Source organism: Amblyomma mixtum, chromosome 3 (genome assembly GCF_055824585.1).
Source record: "Amblyomma mixtum isolate Tamu chromosome 3, ASM5582458v1, whole genome shotgun sequence".
Lineage (NCBI taxonomy): Eukaryota > Metazoa > Arthropoda > Arachnida > Ixodida > Ixodidae > Amblyomma > Amblyomma mixtum.
Window position 1 is genome coordinate 110,953,698 of NC_143014.1, and position 20,209 is coordinate 110,973,906.

The window sequence follows — 20,209 nt, forward strand, 5'->3', positions numbered from 1 at the left end:
CCTATTTATTTTAGCACCCATATGTTGTTTTCGTGCTGAGGCACCTTTCTAGGCGAGTGGCATCACCGGAAAACACACTAGGACCCTTCCACTTGTTGGTAGTTTTCTAATGTGGGGTGTTTCTGGGGTTAGGTTATTTGTATTCCATACAGTTATTTCTTGCACAACAGCCGCAGTTAGTACTTACAGAGAAGGGTATGAACTGAAATCTTGCTTTTTTTTCTTTTCACTCCGCTCAGCGGTGCATAAATAAGCAGAGATCCTCTCTCTGCCGCACGTAAACCTCTATACGGCATAGGCACCCAACATAGCCATGCATCACGTGCTTTCATTTTACGTAGTACACAAATTACCTGTGTTGATTTCTTCCTTGTTTGGTGATCAATCATCTATTGTTCAATAAGTACAGAAATATTGAATAGTAGAATAATATAGAAGTGTAGTGCAGTAAGTATATGCGCACTGATATTTTGACGCTCATATTTGAGGCTGTTTCGCTTCAGGTTGCTACAAACGTACTTTCCCAGGTCGCACTTTGCAGGTTTGAAAACAGCATATTTGATTGAACTATTCGTGTTTTCCGTCGTATATCCTGAACATCACTCTTATCAAAAACAAATGTATGGACCGTGTAGGCACGAAAGCAGTCCATTTATAAAAGACGCCGAATCAATGGCCTGGATAGAAAACTTTTATGTGGCAACAAAGAAAACTATTGAGCCGATAGTTATTTGTCCGATGCAAATTCCTCAGAAATTCTTAGAAGCGAGCTTGCAAGCATTTCCATCCAGACTTTTAATATCTGCAGCATGAAACGTTGCGGTGCTTGCAAGCGCTACTTTTGGTTTCCGCACAAATGTCCCGGGGGCATCGATGAAAAATTTGCATGCAAGTCTCATAATGTTTTCTGACCTTCCCTCTCTTAGGCTTTTTACTGAGAAACACCCTCTTTCAATATTCTTCACTGATGATAAATGGCTATTCGGGAAAAATGTTCGCAGAGAAGTCTCAAGAGCCCGCCTGATTATCAGGAGTTTTCGGTTCTTACCGCTCATACAAACGAGCCGACGCAAGCTGCATCAGTTTTTTTTTTTATGCGCACGGCTAATGGGATTGAGGTCGCGCAAGAAGGTAGTTTCGAACGTGAGCGTATGTAGATGGTACATTTTTAGGAAACCAGAATTAGTTTGAGAGAGGAAGCCTTTGCACTACTGAAACTTGACTTCTACATGGCATTAAGAAGCTACTGGTACGGCGTCGTGATATCACGTAAAAGCAGGGATGTATGAAATCCAGTCCCCGGGAAGTCATTTATTGCAGTCTACAGTACGCGCATTTCCACCCTAACGTCTTCGTCCTACTCTCACGGAGGAAGCATCGCTTGTCGGAGGAATGACTGCTGCTACTTAGGATATCGAATAAACATGACCTGGTATAACTTATTAGTACAACTTAGTATCACAGCGGGCTAGCGCGGCGCTGCCGCAGTGTTATTGGGCAGACTAGATGACGACGTCAAGTAAAGGAAACAGACAGGATGTCCGTTTGTTTTTTTGTCCTCGACGCGTGACGCAGCGGCGGACACGTGAACTTCTATCGCGCTGAAAGGGGCACTGCGATGATTTCCTCGGTGCCAGTTAATATCAATAAATAGATTCGTCATGCTTTCCAGAGACCAGAGCAAAAATAACTATTGAAATCGGAGCATGCAAACGAAAGTTATTCCACTCTGAAAATTCGAAGTGAAAAGCTCAGACGGAAACGCATTTCACTCGCCCATTTCACTCACCCAGTACCGAGATTGGGCGCTACCAATCAGAACCGCGCCCAGCGCACACGCGGCGGAAGCGTGCATGCAATTGTTGCTTTGTCGGGGCTGTAGACAGCCGCGCATTTTGACGGCGACTTTCCCCCGTATACGCGACGCCGTAGTCAGCGCATGGGTGACTAACAACAAAGGAAGCTCCTCGAAGTTTTTTTAGTCGGACTGGAAGGCTGTCGGCAGTAGCCCCCCCCCCCCCCCCCCCCCCCCCCCCCCCCCCCTAAACTCGACTCCCGTCTCCTGTCCGGCCTTTCTCTTCACAATTTTGGGCAAGATGTGTCGACTGGCTTTTTTTTTTCACTGCCGTCTTGGTATGGTCGCAGCCGGTCTCGACGCGCGCGCTTTCTGGTTTGAGCAAACGTTTTTTGAACAGCGCTGGCCGCCACGAAGGTTGAAGCGGAATGGAAAGTGTCGCCCCTAGCTGTATTCTTGTTAGTTTTCGATCGCGTTCCCTGCTTCTTTCCAGTTTTTGTGGCATGCGAAAAGCTTTCAGTACTCAGAGACATAATATTTTGGATCCTTTTCGCAAGTATAAAGGAACAATATGCAAACTGGACGCCCAACCAATGAGAAAGGCAGCGCCCTATATGGATGCCACCTTCATTTCCGCTGCCGCAAATGGCCGCCGCGTTGCGACACCATCGGCTTGAAACAAGCATTTCTAGCGAAGAATAAAATATCAAATATTATGATTTCGGTGATCTCATTGCGCGTTCAGGACTCACAATGTTCCTTACTCTGCATACAAAGAATAAAGACCCCATGCTTTATCTACGTCGCAGGGCACCTTTAAGGTGACGATTGCACTAAACAAATACTCCACACTATTACACGCAAACTCGTCGCGTTAAATCTTGGGCGTATTGCATGCATAAGCGAGGTTTGTGTCGATGACATTGCTTTCTACAAAGCCGGTGGGACAAAAATAGGCCGCTGTGTTTTCACCTTCCTCGTGACGACGCTTCGATGCGTGATATGCTGACGAGTCTTTCTGGGCCTCACTCTAATCTATACGGCCACCGAACTCCTCGACCTAGACGCTGCACAAGTAATAACAACGACTAATTATGTGATTATGCGGCATAAGAGTGCACGAAAGACCCATATAGTCCGCGCGCTTTCATAAATTATTCAGCCTCTAGCTTATTACGTTAGCCCCACGGTATTTCATAATATCTTCTTCATTAGGTGCAAACATAGAGTTCGAACACTATGAACTGCTCCTCCAGAAATAATACGCGCGCTCACATTACATGTAGAGCAAATATTGTCCGTTAAAATAGCTTCATTCTCTTTCTTGCTCACGTTGTAGCAGCATTGTGCAACCGCGCTTGAATAGGGAGATCCGGTACAGTATTCGTCATCAAAAAGATAAAGCTGCTTTCTGTTAAGCAGAGAAAAGGCAGGCTTTATGCCCTCCTGCCCAAGTTCAAAACAGAATTTGCATCTTGAGTACCTCGTCATTTATAAGCTAACGTATTCTTATCTTCCAGCTGTTTCAAGTCTTTGTACGTATTTTTATATCGGCACGGTCTCATTTTTAACGCTTCCCTTCTCATCATTTTACGGAAGAGCGCTTCCTTCAAAGCCAAAAATGCTTTTTTTTTTGTTACACACCACTCGCCCTCTCTTTAGAAGCAGTGAAATAACTGCCAAGCCTCACAGCGTATGAGCGGAGTAAGAAATTATCGAATAGTTATCGAATATGACTGGTCATTTTCAGCGAGCTACAAGCGAGGAACGAGCAGGCGTCAAATGAAAGCAGTGAGCTCGCAAGTATCAGCAGTGGTCTGTGCTCCATATTTCACGGCCGCCACCGGTATCCCGAACGGACGATGGCCGCATCGGACGTTGCAGTGAGCCCCCCGCGCTTGAATACTGCAACGCGCATCACAGATGCTCGCTTTCTATTTTTCGCTCCACCCGAAGCATGCGGCCCGGCTTCATCGAAAAGAGGTCAGGCAGCCCTGTACCCTCTCCGTTAATTCCACCGCTGCCACACAGGCTGCGGTTGGCGCCTCGGGCGAGACTGGCAGCTGCAGGCATACGGGCTGCAGGCCACGACGATGGCCGGCGACACGCTGCATCCCGCGAGTGCAGCGCGTGGGCGCGGGAAGTGGTGGCAGTGGCCCCGCCGCCTGTCGGGACCGCCCTTTCGCCGAAGCGCACGGTGGCGCGCGTATTTTCCTTGTCGATAAGAGGGACGCGGCGAGCGATCAATCTGACGCAAGCCGATGGTGGGAGGAGGACCGAAGAAAGGTTGCGGTGGCGACGATCCCACGCCGCCGCAGTCTGGTCTGTCCCTGGGGAAGCGACTCTGCCCGAGAAGTTCAACGAGAAGCCTCCCGCCAGCGATTGCCTGGCAGAATTCTGGGTACAGGAACGGCCTTGAGTGGCGCCTGGTGGCAGCTGCGTACGCGAAGAAATCGACAGAACGCCCTCTCTCTGTGTCTCTGGGACTCTGCGGTTATGAGCTGCCGCCTTGCTTTTTTAGACTCAGCAAAGTAAACAGACCTCGGGATCGTTACATCCAAGTTATGCGAATGATAAAACTAGCAAGCCAACAATGTCAAGTTACCAGCGCTGAAGCGCTTACAGGCGTGTCGAATGCATTTCTTGAGCATCGGCAACCAGTTGACAGTCGCGAGATTGCCGTGTGGTGCTTCGTGCCACATGCACATTTCGTATGTGTTATGGGCGCGGAGGATGGAGACACACCGGGCTCCTTGCGTCAGCCTCTGGAACAACATAATGGCTGCTATTATGAGACGCATATAGTCGTAGAAAACGCAGTGCAGAGTATAGATGAAATCGGCCAAAAATTTTGCGTACTTTTCACTTTTCAGAGACAGCTTGTGGTATTGTATACGTCGACCATATGCATGTGAGCGGGTACCCTGCGCGTCTGGTTCTAAATTTTTAATGATTTGCTAAAGCCCCTGTTTTCTTAAGTTTTTCTGTTATAACTACTCTTTGGTTACTTATGGACTTATATAATCTTTAAGAACATGCTAATACTTATTTCTGTACTCATTCACTCTCACTGTCTGCATTCTATATTGAGCACTGGATTGCGCTTTTTTTTATTTTCATAAATAGAAATAGTATTAGGTTCAGTACAAGCGTTGTATCGATGGGCTTTTAGTGTTACAACAAGCACCTCTGAAGACATGTTGGACTAAAATACTAAAGGAACATTAAAATATTACGGACATCACTTGAGTGCGTTCTGAATGGTGGCCGAGCGTTTGGCTGACTGTTATCGCGCGCGTTCCTTCTTTTGATTTTTCCGGTTGCTTACTGCATGTAAACCTCGCAGGACAGATTAATAAGTCAGCATATTAGTTACGCACAAATCCGTGGCCAGCTAACAACTCTTGGCCTTGCTTGGGAGTGCGTGCACTCGTGTGAATAATACAGATGCACCGCATGCAGCAAGGAAACATTATGGAAATCATTTACGTCATTCGCTGCTTTCTGAAAATCTGGAGCAAGAGCCATGCGCAAAATTAAGCACAAATGACGCCCCCCCCCCCCCCCCCCCCCTACCCATTACGCACTCTATATCCATGGGCTGCACGGATTACCTCCAAAAGAAGAAAGGGGGGGGGGGGGGGGGGGGGGGGGGGGCTACCCATCAGAGGCACACACAGTGATGCAGCGGCCGCGGCGGTTGAATTTCTTTGGAGGAGAAATTCTAGAGGCCCGTGTACTGTGCAATGTCAGTGCACGTTAAAGAACCCCAGGTGGTCGAAATTTCCGGAGCCCTCCACTACTGCGTCTCTCATAGCCTTAGTCGCTTTGGGACGTTAAACCCCATAAACCAACCAACCCACCCACTTAAAACTACTAATATCTAACACCTTACTCAACCTTCGTCGAAACTTGCTCCCTACCTCTTGGAAGAGCTGGATCGCTCCATACAAAAAAAAAAAAAAAAACTGCGGCACATCTTGCAGCTGCGCCTAACCCAGCACGTCCAAGGCGTGCCGAGAGAGGAGCGGTAGAAACATGGCTAGAGCGCCGGACTGGGGGTGGGGAACAAAATTGTTTCTATCGTATCCCAAATACTCAGACTCGCACTAAACGCATCCTAAGTGAGTGCGATCTTTGTTTTCGAACTTTCTTGTTTCTCGACGCACTTGATGATGATAAATTCATAGAGGTTCAAGCGGAAAGGCAATGGCATCAGCGCTTATAATGCTTTCCTTGCTAGGCGATGGTGCAGTCAACAGGACGTGGGCGACAAAGGAACTTCGAAGCGATAGTGAATTTAAAAAAAAAATAGACGTTAACGAAGAAAACACAAACCCCCGGGAACATATCAGTGGCACTCGATCGGAACTGAGCTGTGTCTCCGTTAGGCGTTCATGCGAAGGTTTTCTTCAATCAATCACCCGACGTCTTTTCACTCCCTGACGCGCGCCGTCTCATCGTACAGCATATAAAAACTATTTCCTAGCAATACGCTGCAAGAATGCTCGAAACTTTTGATGAATGGAGAAGCGTTTTCTTTTCTCTCCTTTTAGTAAATTATTTCTGAGCAAGAGTTTGAATCGGCGCTCTCTTACGACCAACTGCGTGCGTATTCATCCGAGCAGCGTCGCATATTGCCCAAGGTGCCGTTCAGCTAACCTGGTCGCCGTCGGAGAATTAATAGAGAGAGCGTAATCGGGAAACAGGGGCTACTCAAGTGTGACCTTTGCCACCTGGGAAGCTCTTTGGAGAGGCGGCGCTTCACAGACCACTGCACCTCGCTCGGTAGCCGCGGAAGCAAGCCTGCGCTTGGAATAAGTTTACGGGAGTTTTCTGGTTGCTTTGTTTCTATGATGCGGAAAACAAATAAGAAGAAGGCAAAAAAGGAAAACCCGGCGCTCAGCTTCTGCCTGGCGGAACTTACGCAGTACTATCCTATTAATGCTTCCTCGAAGCAAGAAAAGCTGCTGGGGGAAAAAAAAATTCTTTTCTGTACGAAAAGCTGGCTGAACGCCTTCTAACCCATTTTTATTTTCTGCATCAAGGCTGCGCTTTAGGCTGACACAAGCAGGGAAGTAAAAAAGTAAACCTCCTCCGACTTTCTTTCATTTATTTGCAACCGTAGACATCTTTTTTTTTTTTTTCGATTTGGCCGTGGTCATGTGAATGATCGCTTTTGTGCCCCGTCCAGAAGGCAAGAGCTCCAACATCAATTTGCCACGGCGAAGTACTTGCTGTATTGAGTAGCGGGCATCAAGAGAAAACCGACATCATTTTTGAGAAGACAAATTGACCAAAAATTTATCCACAGTTGGCCGAAGAAAACAGAAACCCACAGTGAGCACGGGTCGTGCGCTCTGCAAACGCGGCTTTCAGGTATTTCATCGCTTGATGCTGCGCACAGGCAAGAGGTTCGCCGAAAAATTGCTCGGCCTTGTTGGAGGCTGAAAACAAACAGCCCCGTTTGCTATCGCGTAACGCACCGAGATTACTCACTAATTAAATTTATGGCTCAGTTTTTTTACGATGCCGGTTTTGTGTTTGCCCTCTTAGCGCTTTTATTTATGCTCTTCAGGGGCGCTTCAAATGAACAAAGAAAAATGTGCGTTTCTTTATCTTTTATTCGCTCGGCGAACGCAGAAAGCGGGTCGGGATTATAAGATTGTTTTTTTTTGCAGTAATTTGAAGTTAAACAAGGATCTTCAAGAAAAAAAAGCAAAGGCAGCAGTAGCAGCTAATGTTTCGCCTTGTTTCTGCGGTGCTCCTTACCTTACCCAGATTATATCCTGCGGCTTTTCGGCATTAAACTTTCTTTTTGCTCCCAACATTGCCGAAATACTAGGAGCTAAGCCAATGACTGTGACAAGGACAGCTCTAGAATAGCACGCATACTGGCAAAATAAGCATAAAATTAACCATAGTCTCGATATCCATGAAACTCAACGAATGTACATGGTGATATTTACGTTGAAAGCGAAATCTGTCGTACGCTTGTCATGCGAGTTAGGGATTCACAAAAGCGGTATTAACGTCTCCTAACCAACATGTCATCCTGTTGTTTACCCCTTCCCTCTCCTCTTCGGCTACGACGTCACAGGGACCAGCAGTGAGTCTACTCACCGTGGCACTTTCTGGGAGACCCGGAAAAAATGGCATTCGTCCGACAATGTTGGAAGCTCCTCATCATCTCTTGCATGCACTCCTCAGAAAGGTATTAAGGCGTGATGGCTTCGGCGCAGCGCCCTTAACTGATTTGCGAAGTATTTGTACATTAGTACGGAATCACGACGGAGGCGATCAAACACATGCATCCGGGAAAAGCTGTCCTATGCTCGGTAGGCATTTAAAACCCGCCGCGCGCATTCCGTATGCTGCAGCAGAGGCTTAGCTCTCATGCACGTCGCCGGGCCTTTCGTTGCAACTACTTGTCTCAGTGGCTCAGTGGCTGATTGACTCAGTGGCTATGGCGTTAGGCTCATGTGTCCATGAAATTATGAATGAAATCATGTGGGAAATCTTCGCAGCCTATGCTATCGTACGCGCAAGGGGTATGTGTCAGCAAATCTGCAGTCTCCCTTAATTCCCGAATGACGAGACCTAGTGCCCTTACTTCTGGGGATTTTTTTTTCCTGCTTCTGCGCAAGCCTTTTTCACATGTATATATGCGTTCGGGCGATAAATGCATTCAGTTGCTAGTCAGCGCTCGTGTGTGTCTGTTCTCCTCTGCTCCATTCCTTCAGCGCCGTGTTCCTTCTTAATGTGTTCCTTCTTAATGTTTGTGATGATGATCAATGCGATGTGATTAGTAAGTTGGCTGGGAGATGAGGAGATCACGGAAAGCGGGATAACAGTATAACTTGAGGAAAAGGGCAATACGGAACACGTTGCTACGCGATATCGGCAATGGAAGGCATAGATTAGGTTTCATGGTTATTATACTCGCTGCGCGGCTGTAGTTAGCAAGAATAAAACGCACAGAGTTATTTTGGACCATCTCGAGATGGGTAATTACGTTCTCATGATAGGGTTCCACACCGGTATTGCGTACTCAATTTTGGATCGTGTTAATGTTTTATATGACAGTAGTCTCAAGTTAGAAGGAATAGGAGAAAAGTTGCGACGGAGGTAGCGCATTTCACTATGCGCTCGGCATGAAGAGATCAGTTAAGCTTACAAGTAGTGCAAACGCTGAGGTATTTATATGCTGAAAGTGATTGCAACGAAATGTTATCGATGTAGTACGGTGATGGGATGGCTGTTTTTCTAGGCATACGCATGAGTTTTGCATTAACCATTCCTTGTACCAGTTCCCTAATGTGGTAAAGTCTATCTGAAGTAAAGGTATGTCGTTAGCATTGGTTATTTCTCTAAGAATAAAGCAATCATCAGCAGATAGGTAAATACGAGAGTTCACAAGAGAGAGGAGATTGTTAATGTAAATTAGAAACAATAGAAATTCAAGGGCAGGACCTATGAGGAAGGATGCAGTTTGCTATTCTGAATTACCTTTACTCCATCCAAGTTCAGAGCCTGACGTCGCAGCGGTGTGGTTCCGCATAAAAATAAGCTGCCATCTAGAGGACTTGGGCTGCTCGTAATTTTTGTTCTCGTCGAAATAGCAATGCAGCCTAGTAGGTAAGTTTAGTATTTTGTTTCCAAAGTACGCGTGAAATGTCCCGATGAGTATTCCTTATATGATTTGATGTGAAAGTTTAGCCTAGTATTTGATACACTCAATTAGCGCAGAAAGTACTTTACCAGCGCTCAGGAGTTCAGCCCAAGAGACGCTTCCAGTTCCCGGGCAGTACATCATCTCACAACGTCTCTTCCGAGTAAACGTCTTCTTGTCCAGCTAGATGATGATGGAGCGGAGAACGCTCGAGATACCGCCTCTTGGTAGCTCATGCAGTCACGTCTATTTATTTTTTTGCTGAATGTATGCGTTACTAGCTGTATACTCTCGCCTGATTTTACTTTCTCGTTGGCTTTCTAGTCCTTATTCGATAATATTCTGATGTGCTGCTTGGATGCGAGAGCAGAGAGTAGGAAGTGCGTCTTTTCGGAGCTGCCAGTTACCGCGACGCCTCTTGTGCCAGCGCTCTTTCTCTGGGCTCGACTGCGACTGCATCACATGACGCCGTAGCACAAGTGAAAATTGGAGAGAATGGAGCTATTTTCTGTATTATAGCGTCGGAAAGTCTGTCCGTGCTTCAGTTTCAGGGAAGAAAGATGACAAATAACAACCCGAAAAAAAAAATGTTAGCCCGCAGCATACCAAGCGATTTCTATCTCTGTCTTCCTTGCTTGTTGTTCTTCCTCACGGTACGTAGCTGTCGCGGATCCTTGAATTTACGAGCAAAAAAGTTGTGTCATGAAATATCTTTTGGGAACCATATAAGCTTTTTTTTAACCCGCAGCATATAAGTTCGTGATCTCAGTGTTACAGTTTGTATCACCTCTCTTATTTTACGTTTGTTTGCATGTTCATATGGGCGGCACGTTCGTAAGGGCGTTTTCTCTTTTTTTTCTTACTTTTTTTTTTTTGCCAGCAAGGCGTATTGCATGCCTGAGGCGTAGAGCCGTTCCAAGAATGACCGGTAGCCGCTGCATTAAAGAGAGCTTCCAGCGCCTTCGCAGTCAAGCTGCTCTACGAATTGCGAGAGGGATTCATAACAAAAAAAAATTTTTTTTTACGAGCTAGCTTTGGAAGCGATGGATAATAACGGCTTTGCGAAGCAGCGTGTGCAGAAAAAAAAAGATAATTATTTTACGGGATGACCTGCTTGAAAACTGAAGGTTGGCGAATTATCAAAGGTGAAATATAAAAGACATTGAGAAAGATGCATCTGGAAAAGCATCCGTTCGTAAAAACGCATCTCGATGTCAGCATCCTCATTACACTCTTGCTAGCATGAGCCGGCATTCCTACTGAAAATGCTTACACACACGACTATCATTTTGCGTCCGTTGCATTCACGAAGGAGTTATTCTATCGATTGAGGCCGCGCTCCGAGCAGATCGGTTAAAATTTTCTCTTCCCGGCGTCTGTGTTAGCACATAACTCGAAACATTAATTCACTCTCTGTCATTGTCACTCTTTGTTCGCTGCGGTCCCAGACTCACTCAGCGAACAGACGTCTTGTATACACTTAACGCCTATTCAAGGACGAAGGATTGTGGGGTTCGTTCGTGTTTGTCACGACGCTCAAAGAAAGAGAAAAGGTGGCACTGCCAAGACGCATGTTCGATCGTACCGGTTCCACAGAGCGTTCGGGGAAACGACCGAAGAAAAAAAGAAGTGACTCGCCTGGTCGAAGCTGTCGCGTAGACCGTACCCCGGTTCCATTTCGCAACATGTCAATTTCACGACGGCGCTACCCGGGAACCTGTCTTTTTCTTGTTAGAGAGCGCGTCCGATCCAGACAGATGGCGCTTGCGCTTAAAATGCTCGCGCGATTTACGCTCGGCGTGGCTTGCACTCTTTCTCACCTTTATTCAGCGCGATGAACTGAGACGTTTATCCACATAAGAACAAATAACTTGGTCGGGCACATTTACTGGAACCGACTCCCCCCTGAGCAATTGAATTGTAGCGCACCACATTCACTTTCGCGCGTCGGCTGTTTTCTCGTCTCCCGCAGGCAACCGTTTGACACAAGTCAGTTTTTTTTTTTGTATAATCTCTACACAGTGAGTGCTCGGAGGGTCACGATTCGAAGGTAGACTGCCGTCAAACGTAATACCGTGGATTCAATTTCCTATAACATTGTGCGGACATCCAAAGAAGGTGGCCGCCGAGACACCGGGATGTATTTTCCATGCGCAAATGAAACGAGCATGGCCGTGCAGAACTCCCGAGCCATCGACCTTTGCAAGTCGCATTTACCGCGAAACTCGGTTCGTGCTGGCTCGCCGGCACAGAGCTTGGAGTGAAAACGAAACAGCAGCGAGCAGAGATAAAGAAAGTATACTGACTAGACGCTTCGTGACGACAGCCATTGAGCAAACTACCTCAGCGAACGCGACTGCGTACGTGCCGATGTTCGATCAATATAGCGCGGTATGAGAAAATAGAGACGAAGAATAAAGAAGAGCGAACAAAAGATAAGAGAACTTATTGTCATACAACCAAAATACCGATGAAGCGCGTGTGAGCGTGTATGAGCTTTCTTTCTGCATGAACGAATAGACATGCATATCTGTCGTCATGATCTTGTCGCCGCGGTCATGTGTGCACCTTTATTCCCTTCTCTTATTATTCCTCTTCGTGCACGAGCAGCTTGCATTACGAGGACACGACAGGCCATCGTAAAGAGGGCAAAATGCTTGTCTAGAACACGTTCTGGGCGTGTTTCGGGCTGAACACGCGGTATCGAGCGATAACAGTGGTTAAAAATGGTCGGGATGTGAGCAGGTGCCACTCATAGGGTTTCATCTTTATTTTTTGGCTTCCTGGTCGCAGAGCCTTTGGAAGATGCGGAACGGATAGTTCGGTCGCTCTAGACAAGTGTTTAGCCCTCTTTACGATCGGCTGGCAATGAGCGCGTAGGTTGCAGGTTCCATGTACAAAACCCATCAATCTACAGGTCGAACAAAGCCCTATGTTGGAATGTCAAAAATCGTTGCTCGCGTAGCTACAGAGAGCGGAAATGACAATGTAGCATTGAGCATTTCGCGCATGTATTTTTGTTTCGCGCTCAATTAAATATTTGATTATAGTTGACTGATCGATTGCCTGATTGACTGGCCATACCGACCGAGTCACTGCCGTGGGTTTGTTTTGTGGTCGCTGGGGGTATTCGTCAAAACACCGATGACAAGTTTAATCAACGAAATTGTGAATATCATAGAACGTTCTACAGAAGTGACAGACTGCGTTCGCAACTAAGCCTACGCTCACCGGGCCCGGACCCAGCGTCACGCTCGGTGTGTTTACTGCCTCCCGGACAATGGTCGTGAAACGCATGGGCGCCGAACACGCAAAGAAAGAGCTCGGCGCTCCTTTTGTAAGTGGAAGTGGACGCCCGTTACGCGCAGCAGGCAACATTTACATTCTTCGCACGCGCGCCTTGGCGGCATTCTCATGTTAATGCCACGGTTCCGAGCAACGCGTGAACGACAGCGCACTGCCATTGCCAATAAGGCTTTCTTTCTTCGGCGCGGTTCCCTCGCTTGCCTTTATTTCTGCATTCATTCCTTGCGCACTACAACTAACAAACATGATTGAATATTGTGCGAAGAAACGTCATTTAGGACTTATCACGAAGTTGCGAGAGTACTCCTCCGGTGTTCCATTTCATCAAACTACATCAGCGCATTCGGTTCTTATAACCGCCAGCTCCCCCTGGTTTCACCCGGAACGAGGCAAGACTAAAAATGCAATGCTTATCCCAGCGTCAAAAATGCACGGTCTAAACCTGTTTGTCGCAAGACCAAGCAAAGAAATCATCGCGGAGCAGCCATCACTCGATGCTGGCATCACTAAAAGTGGTCACGAACCAATTCGTGTGTATTTACGCACACTTATCCGACATCGATGTCACCGACTGAGGATGATTCTGAATAAGCGAGCGGCCGGAAAGCAGTTTTTCAAGTGCACTCCACTGCCATCAGTCTCAAATACCATTAGGCTATGCCCTTCCCTAACATCCTCAACATCCAAGGCACCGTGGGTGCCTTGGATTCCTGTTCCCGGAATCAGCGTGTTCCGGGAACACGCTGATTCCTGCGTGTTCCCGGAATACTAAAGCACTCAATGGTGCCAGCCAGCGCACTGAAATAACTTGTTTTGGCGTACATTTGGTCAGAATATCAGAACTACGTTCACGTATACACTGACGTATCTGTGTCACCAATGTAATCGACAGCAGCTGTGCACTAGGCAGATGACTCCAAAATTCGTTCGGCATATTTCAACATCAATCGCTGCTCAGCTAGTGACTCTTCGGGAAGTGATTCAGCACATCTGCGAGGAACCACCCGAAGACTGGTGTATATTAACTGACTCAAAACCCGCGCTACATATTTTAGGCCGTTTTCTACGCCACACCATCTACCAGTCTCTGGCACTAGAGATCACTATGCTCCTTTCACCTGCCCAAGAATAAGGTCACCGAATAGCATTTCAGTGGACCCCTGGGCACTGCAGGATCGATGGAAATGAGAGGGCCGATGCCGAAGCAAATAACGCTCTCAGCGATGGCCTCCGTACAGTGTGCATTTCTCAAGACCGGACGTCTATTGTCTTCTCTCGGAGAGTATGAAGAGTGCGACGGCGAAATACTGGGCCCAGCCAGACACCCGGCACATCCGCCTTATAAGACTTGTTTCGGTAATGAAATTTTGTGTCCCGTGTGGTATTCCGTGGCCTAATGCATGCGTGATACATAGACTTCGTTTAGACGTCGCTTTCGCGCGGAAGTACCTATATTCAATTGGACTAGCGGACAGCCCGGACTGTTCCACTTGTGGCATAACCGAGACTTGGGAACATGTACTAGTGGTGTGTCCTGCATATGCGCGCGAAAGGCTGACTTTGGCCGCTTCCTTGAAGTATTTAGACAGAAATCCACCCTCGGAGGACTTACTGCTAGGCGCTTGGCCTTGTAGTTGAAAAGCTGTCCAGGCAATGCGGACATTTTCAAGTTTTTTGCGCGGCACGAGCCTCGACTCGCAGTTGTGATGCCACCAAATGTGCGCACACATATTCTGATCTCTCTCCTCACCACGTCGTCATCCATCAGGACTCTCTTTTTTTCTCCCCTTCCCCTTCCTCAGTGTAGAGCAGTAGGCGAGACATCCATCTTTCCGGCCGACCTCTTTGCCCTTCTTTTCATTAAACTTATGACTCTCTCCCTAAAACCACGCAGTGTCACCAATACAAAGTCGGCGCCAGCTTTCCAAATTCCAAGTTCAAAAAGCTATCCACGCATCACAGCGGTTCACGTATTTACCCAGAACTCGTGGTCTGGCCAAGTGCATCAGCTAAAGACTCGACAGGTTAAGTTGCAGCTGATCAGATTCATTTCGGCATGCAAGTAGCTTAGAAAACTTGCCTCCGGATTCGATGGTGCCGGCTCTGGCTTAGCTAATGCTGTACGCCCAGAGTAAAAAATGGTAAGGGTAACTTGCGTACATCGCATGCTTATTACATGCCTCTCTCATAACTGTTATCAGAGCGCGTCCTAAGTGGACAGTTTTTTTACTATCGCAATGCCACCCTGCCGGTCGCAACGAGCATGCTCCTTTGCATAAAAACAGCGCAGCAAACTTATTCCTCTCTTGGAGCATGCTCCGTACTGCCTATGTTACGTCGCCACTCGACGACAACCGAAACTGAGGGCGTGGTAACAAACCATCACACAAAGATGATGCCAGCTGCCCATGGTCATCAACATGATCTAGTTTTGTCTTAGCCAAGCTGGAGACATAAATCAAGCAGCAGAGAACAAGGACGAAGAAAGGTGCAGGATTGAGAAATTACTGGCGAAAGGAAACAGTGCTGCACAGTGACTACAAATGAAGCAGGTGGCCATGCACTTGCTTTTTCTTTACTTATTTTGCTGGTTATTGCAAACGGGAACATAAATTATGCACTCACGGGCCGACATGTATGTGCAACTAGCACAAGAGTGCAAGAATGGGAGGGGTAGAGCGGCGGCGAAAACATAGGCATAAACCGCCAAGGCACTGAAATAGGCTCTGCTGCTGCCTGAGAAAGGTCACGCCAGGTTCGACGCCACGGTGCTATTTTTTTTAGCAGTGAATAAAAATGCTTTTACGTCACCAATACAGTGGGCATTCATTTGCTTCATTGTGTGTGTGAGTATGCTGTAAGTAATCAAGCGTTCCTGTCGTGAGTTCTACATGTATTATTGTGGCTGCTTGCAAGCCACACTGATGTGGCCACAACACCTCTTGGAACCAAGCTGTTTTGCCGTCCAGATGACTTTGTTGCGACGAGAGTTTGTTGAAAGACCAGTAATGCTCATTTCGGAAGAACGCGTCAAACACTTGGTTGAGCAAAGCGAACTTTTTTGTTCGTAACCGAGTAGATGCGGGCTGTGCAAACACGAGGAGCGAACGGAGGAAAACCAAAATGAGAATTTCGAGAGCCTCCGTACAGCGCTCGCATTTGGCAACACTTGGGAGCAGCTGACGATACTCCATTTGGGTACGAAAGAGAGGGCATAGGGTCACGGACCGTGATAACCGCAGCGACCTCGGCCGATGTATCAGAGTGTGCGCTCGTGGAATTTACAAAGCCGCACCGCCCTCGCGAAACAGAAAATCATGATTTGTTAAAACGTCATATCGCTTAAAGCGGAGACTAGTCAATACTTAACTATAAGCCATACAGGTGTACTCTGCTTTGTTTTCCTTCATCAAATCACTCACAAATATTAAAAAAACTGCAGTGTTTACAAAAGAAACCGGAGTAGCTGTCGCCACTGCTGGCAACTCCAAGTCGTGTTCTTGCTTTAATTTCATGATAAGAAGTCTCCTCCGAGCAAGACACTCTGGAAGCGTAGCGTTCGCTATTTCGGACGCGCTCAGCTTCCATAACGCTGCGCGGAACCGCACCCGCAGAGCACAGGGGTGATCGGTAGGCGAAAATGTTTTTTTTTTTTTTTTATCTGTGACGATCCAGCACGACTTTATTTTCCACTTTGAGCCGCGACCTTACAAGTTCAACTCTCTATGTTATGGTGTATGCATTCGCGACTGTGCACTGCCGCCACACAGCGAGCGTGCAGGGCATGATCAGCGCTATCGTGATCCCCGCCATCGCTGCTTCTCATCAATACTACAGCGACACTCGCTTACGAGACAAGCAGGTAGTCGTATTTTACTGCTTTTTTAGCCCCCCTGCCCAGAGGAATGTCTGCTACGCAGTCGTTTCAGCTGAAACACATTGGTATGATTACGACAGCATGAAGACGTGTTGAAATGCTGTGTACTATACTTTCACCGCTTCTTTTAAGGCGGCATATGTATGAGCAGAGATGCCCACGAGAGTGAGTGATTCTGCTAGAGCTTGTCTCGATAAGTTCATGATTATTCGCTCTTGGCTGAGTCCCTTGACTCTTGGCCGTTCACGCTGCTAAGGTCAGCGCACCATTCATGTGTTCAGAGCAGCAATCCCAGTGCCAAAGCACTCTTGCTCCGAACGTAACGCCTTGCCTTGCGCATCACAGCAAAAAAAAAAAAAAAAGAAGCGAGAGAGAGAGAGAGAGAGAGAGAGTGAAAACAATTTTTTCAACGTTGTACCGATTTTCGAACATCGGCTTCGAAGGTATCTGCTTTATAGACTAGATTGAGGACGTAAAGTCGGCGTGAGAGGGGTAGGCGCTCGGCTTCCCTTGTCTCACTGATGAGGGGCGGGCAGGCAGTGAGTCCTCAGCATAGTACACTGGGCTAAACATTAAACAGAATACCTCCACCTCCAAGTATCAGAAGTCTCGGCGAGTATGCTTTGGATGTGGCATAGATCAGTTGAAGAGAGCTTTCGGGCCCACTTGAGTCTTCTGAAACGACATGCTCGGCAGAGGCACTATTTTTTCTATTTACTTTCAAACGCCTCAACATAACTTCTGTTCATTGCGCCACTAAGCACATTTGCAATGCTTCGAATGCGCCCATTTTCTCTCGAAATGTATGCAAACAGGCGCGCGGCGGACATTACGAAGAGCGCAGTGATGGAAAATGCCGAGAAAAACACCTTTTTACCTTTCATTATATGCAAGAAGTGAAGAGAAGCAAGAGGCTAATCACTTTAAGTAAATGACTACTGCACTTTTCACTATTTCTACCTTAGTTTTGCTATACAAAGGCAGAGGTCTGCGCGAGACTGTTTCGCTTATACGAAGGCGGCATCAGCTGCGCGTGTGCTGGGCTTGGCGCATGCCCGAAACATAGAACTCACCTTTTCTTTAGCTTTCACTACTTGCACATCGCCTAAAACCGTCAGACGGATCTACCAATCGATTTGGAACAATAGAACTTCTTGCTGGGCTAGTTGGTAATTCATTGTAAAGTAAAGGCGCCAAAAACCACACACACACACACAAGACAAGAGAACGGGACAGGCGCTCTGTCCCGTTCTCTTGTCTTGTGTGTGTGTGGTTTTTGGAGCCTTTACTTTACATTGGAACAACAGCATAGCGTGTCTTCACAGAGAAATTCGCAGACAGTTGTGATCCGTCAGTAAAAACGGAGAAGGTTTTTGCAAATTATTGTAATTAAGTGAAGGCGCCCTAACCTCCCATGTCGGTCTAAGTAAACTTTATGTTACGAAGTAGCTCAACGGGTGTCATGTGCTCAGTGATGGCTCTTTTGGTCTGCTCTGCAGACGTGATCCAGAACACCGTGCGCTTGCTGTTGCGGTTCTCAGCAAGCACTGTAGGTATATTACGGACGTCATAATGTCAACGACGTACAAAAGCACGGCGTTTTTTTTTTTTGCGAGATTTTCGGCAGTCAAAAGAATCCAGCGGATTGCTCCAAGTCTTTATGTACATAATTAGAGGCCAACGCCAATAACTTCTCGCAAATGTAAACTGTTCCGATTGGAGCAGCTCCCCTTGAATGACAGACAAAGAAATCTTTGTTTAACTAGCTCTACCGCAAAAGAGCAGTGCCACAACGAATAAACATTTTTCTTTCCCGCTGAAAAGATTTTCATGACTAACCAAAGCAAAAGAAGTGCGCTCGTATCTCGAAAAGGCAACTAAGTTGCCAAAATCCTTCTATCACAACAGTGTGAAGCCCTGCTTGCATCTGTAGTGTTGCTGCTTGCCGGCATCTGTATTTGGATGGCCTAAGTGTCTGCGCGTTTGAAGAGTCAGTAACGAAGCTTCTTTTATAGCCTAACCTGCTTGAATACCTCTGCTGCCTGAGGTATTGTTAGCTAGGAACGCACATAAGCACAAATTATCGGTCTAATGAACGTTCCCTAATACCTACACTCTTAACAGAATGGAGTAAAAAGGGACCTTTAGCGTGAGCGCGCTAGAGGACAGCCTACTCCTTTTTTACTCCGATATAGGCGTATTCCTGTTTAGAGTGTAGCACGCACGCATTACCACTTCCGTCTGGTGACAGCGACGACGGTCTGCCGGATTACCGAGAGAGATGTCCGAGCACTCACCTGACGAAGGGGTCGCAGCAGTTGACTGATCCGCAGACTCGCGAGGGCAGGTTGCGCGCCTTGATGACGCGAAGCTCGAGGCTCTCGCGGGGGTCCTCGTACTGCAGCGAGAACCAGATGCGGCCACGGTGGCTCTCCGGGAAGGTGCGCTCTTCGCCGTCGTCGGCGCCGTCGGCCGCCGTCACCCGGTACAGCTCGGGGTTGAGGCCGCCCAGCAGCGAGGTGGCTGCGCAGCCGCGCCGCCAAGCGAGGGAGGCAGTCACACTCGGAATCACCACATCCCGGTCGCACATAACAAGTTGGCGTTCTCGCAAGTATGAAACTGCCTTTTCGCTAGCCGGGGAAAAAATAACCTTGGCAATTCGTTTCGAGGAAGTGGGGACAAATGAAGAATGAGTCGTGCTCCTCTTCGAAAGAAGTCTCCTGCCGTCGGGAAAATTGTGAATTTTGGCCGCAAAAATAAAATAAATAAACGAGCAAATGCTAGGAGAACATGAAACGGGCTAGACTCGGCTGTCTCCAGCAGCGACATTTCCCTTGGTCTTAAACCTCGGAGGCTTCTTTGTGAGCTTCGCCTCAAACCTGCAGCGCGTGCATACGTGACAATACACCTCGGCTCTGACGGTAATAACGATAACAAAGGTTTCATTTGCGACCTCTCTTGCAACGGCTGAAAGCAGAGCGAAGCATTCTTCTCGCATACCATATGGGCACACCATGCGAACACGGGACAACTTCATATTCTTCCGCATACTTATTTCTGTCGCATCAGCCAGGGATTGTAATTAAGTCCCCGCATCCCTGTCAGCAGAGACGCTGGTGTTATTAGCTGCCTTGCGTGCTCAAAGAATGCAGTCGCTAGCGTTTTCAGGGCAAACCATCTATCGCATTCCGCGTCGTTGCACGAGTGCCCAAAACAGTTCAAAGCTGCAGATTAATCAACCGAGTAAAAGTGGGAGCACGGGGCAGCGAAACACGTGGGAGCTCTTTATCGCAAAACAGATTATTAACGACCGTATTCGACAACGTCGCCACAATACACAGGGCAAACACGAAAATCGTTGCACATACAGATACTCGAGACTCAGCCTCGTCTTCCAAGAAAAATTGCGCCTTCTATTTTTTTTTTCGAGACTATGAAGTTTTACACCTATTAGGTTTTATAAGTGGGAATATCCGACAAGCAACACTGCGGAACACGAATTTCGATGGAAGGTCGCCTGGTTAAATATAGGAAAGCCTTAAAGCTTGGGTCATGTACG

The 20,209-nt window shown here is 47.3% G+C and overlaps 1 pseudogene across 1 annotated transcript in view; it reads right to left on the bottom strand.

Moving 5' to 3' along the window:
- The window catches only part of LOC149351409 (synaptotagmin-15-like), a 254,495-nt pseudogene that overhangs the window by 47,441 nt on the left and 186,845 nt on the right, over positions 1-20,209 (bottom strand). Inside the window, exon 4 of the transcript XR_016290586.1 lies at positions 18,942-19,173. The product of XR_016290586.1 is annotated as a synaptotagmin-15-like (transcript). The remainder of the gene's footprint in view (positions 1-18,941; positions 19,174-20,209) is intronic.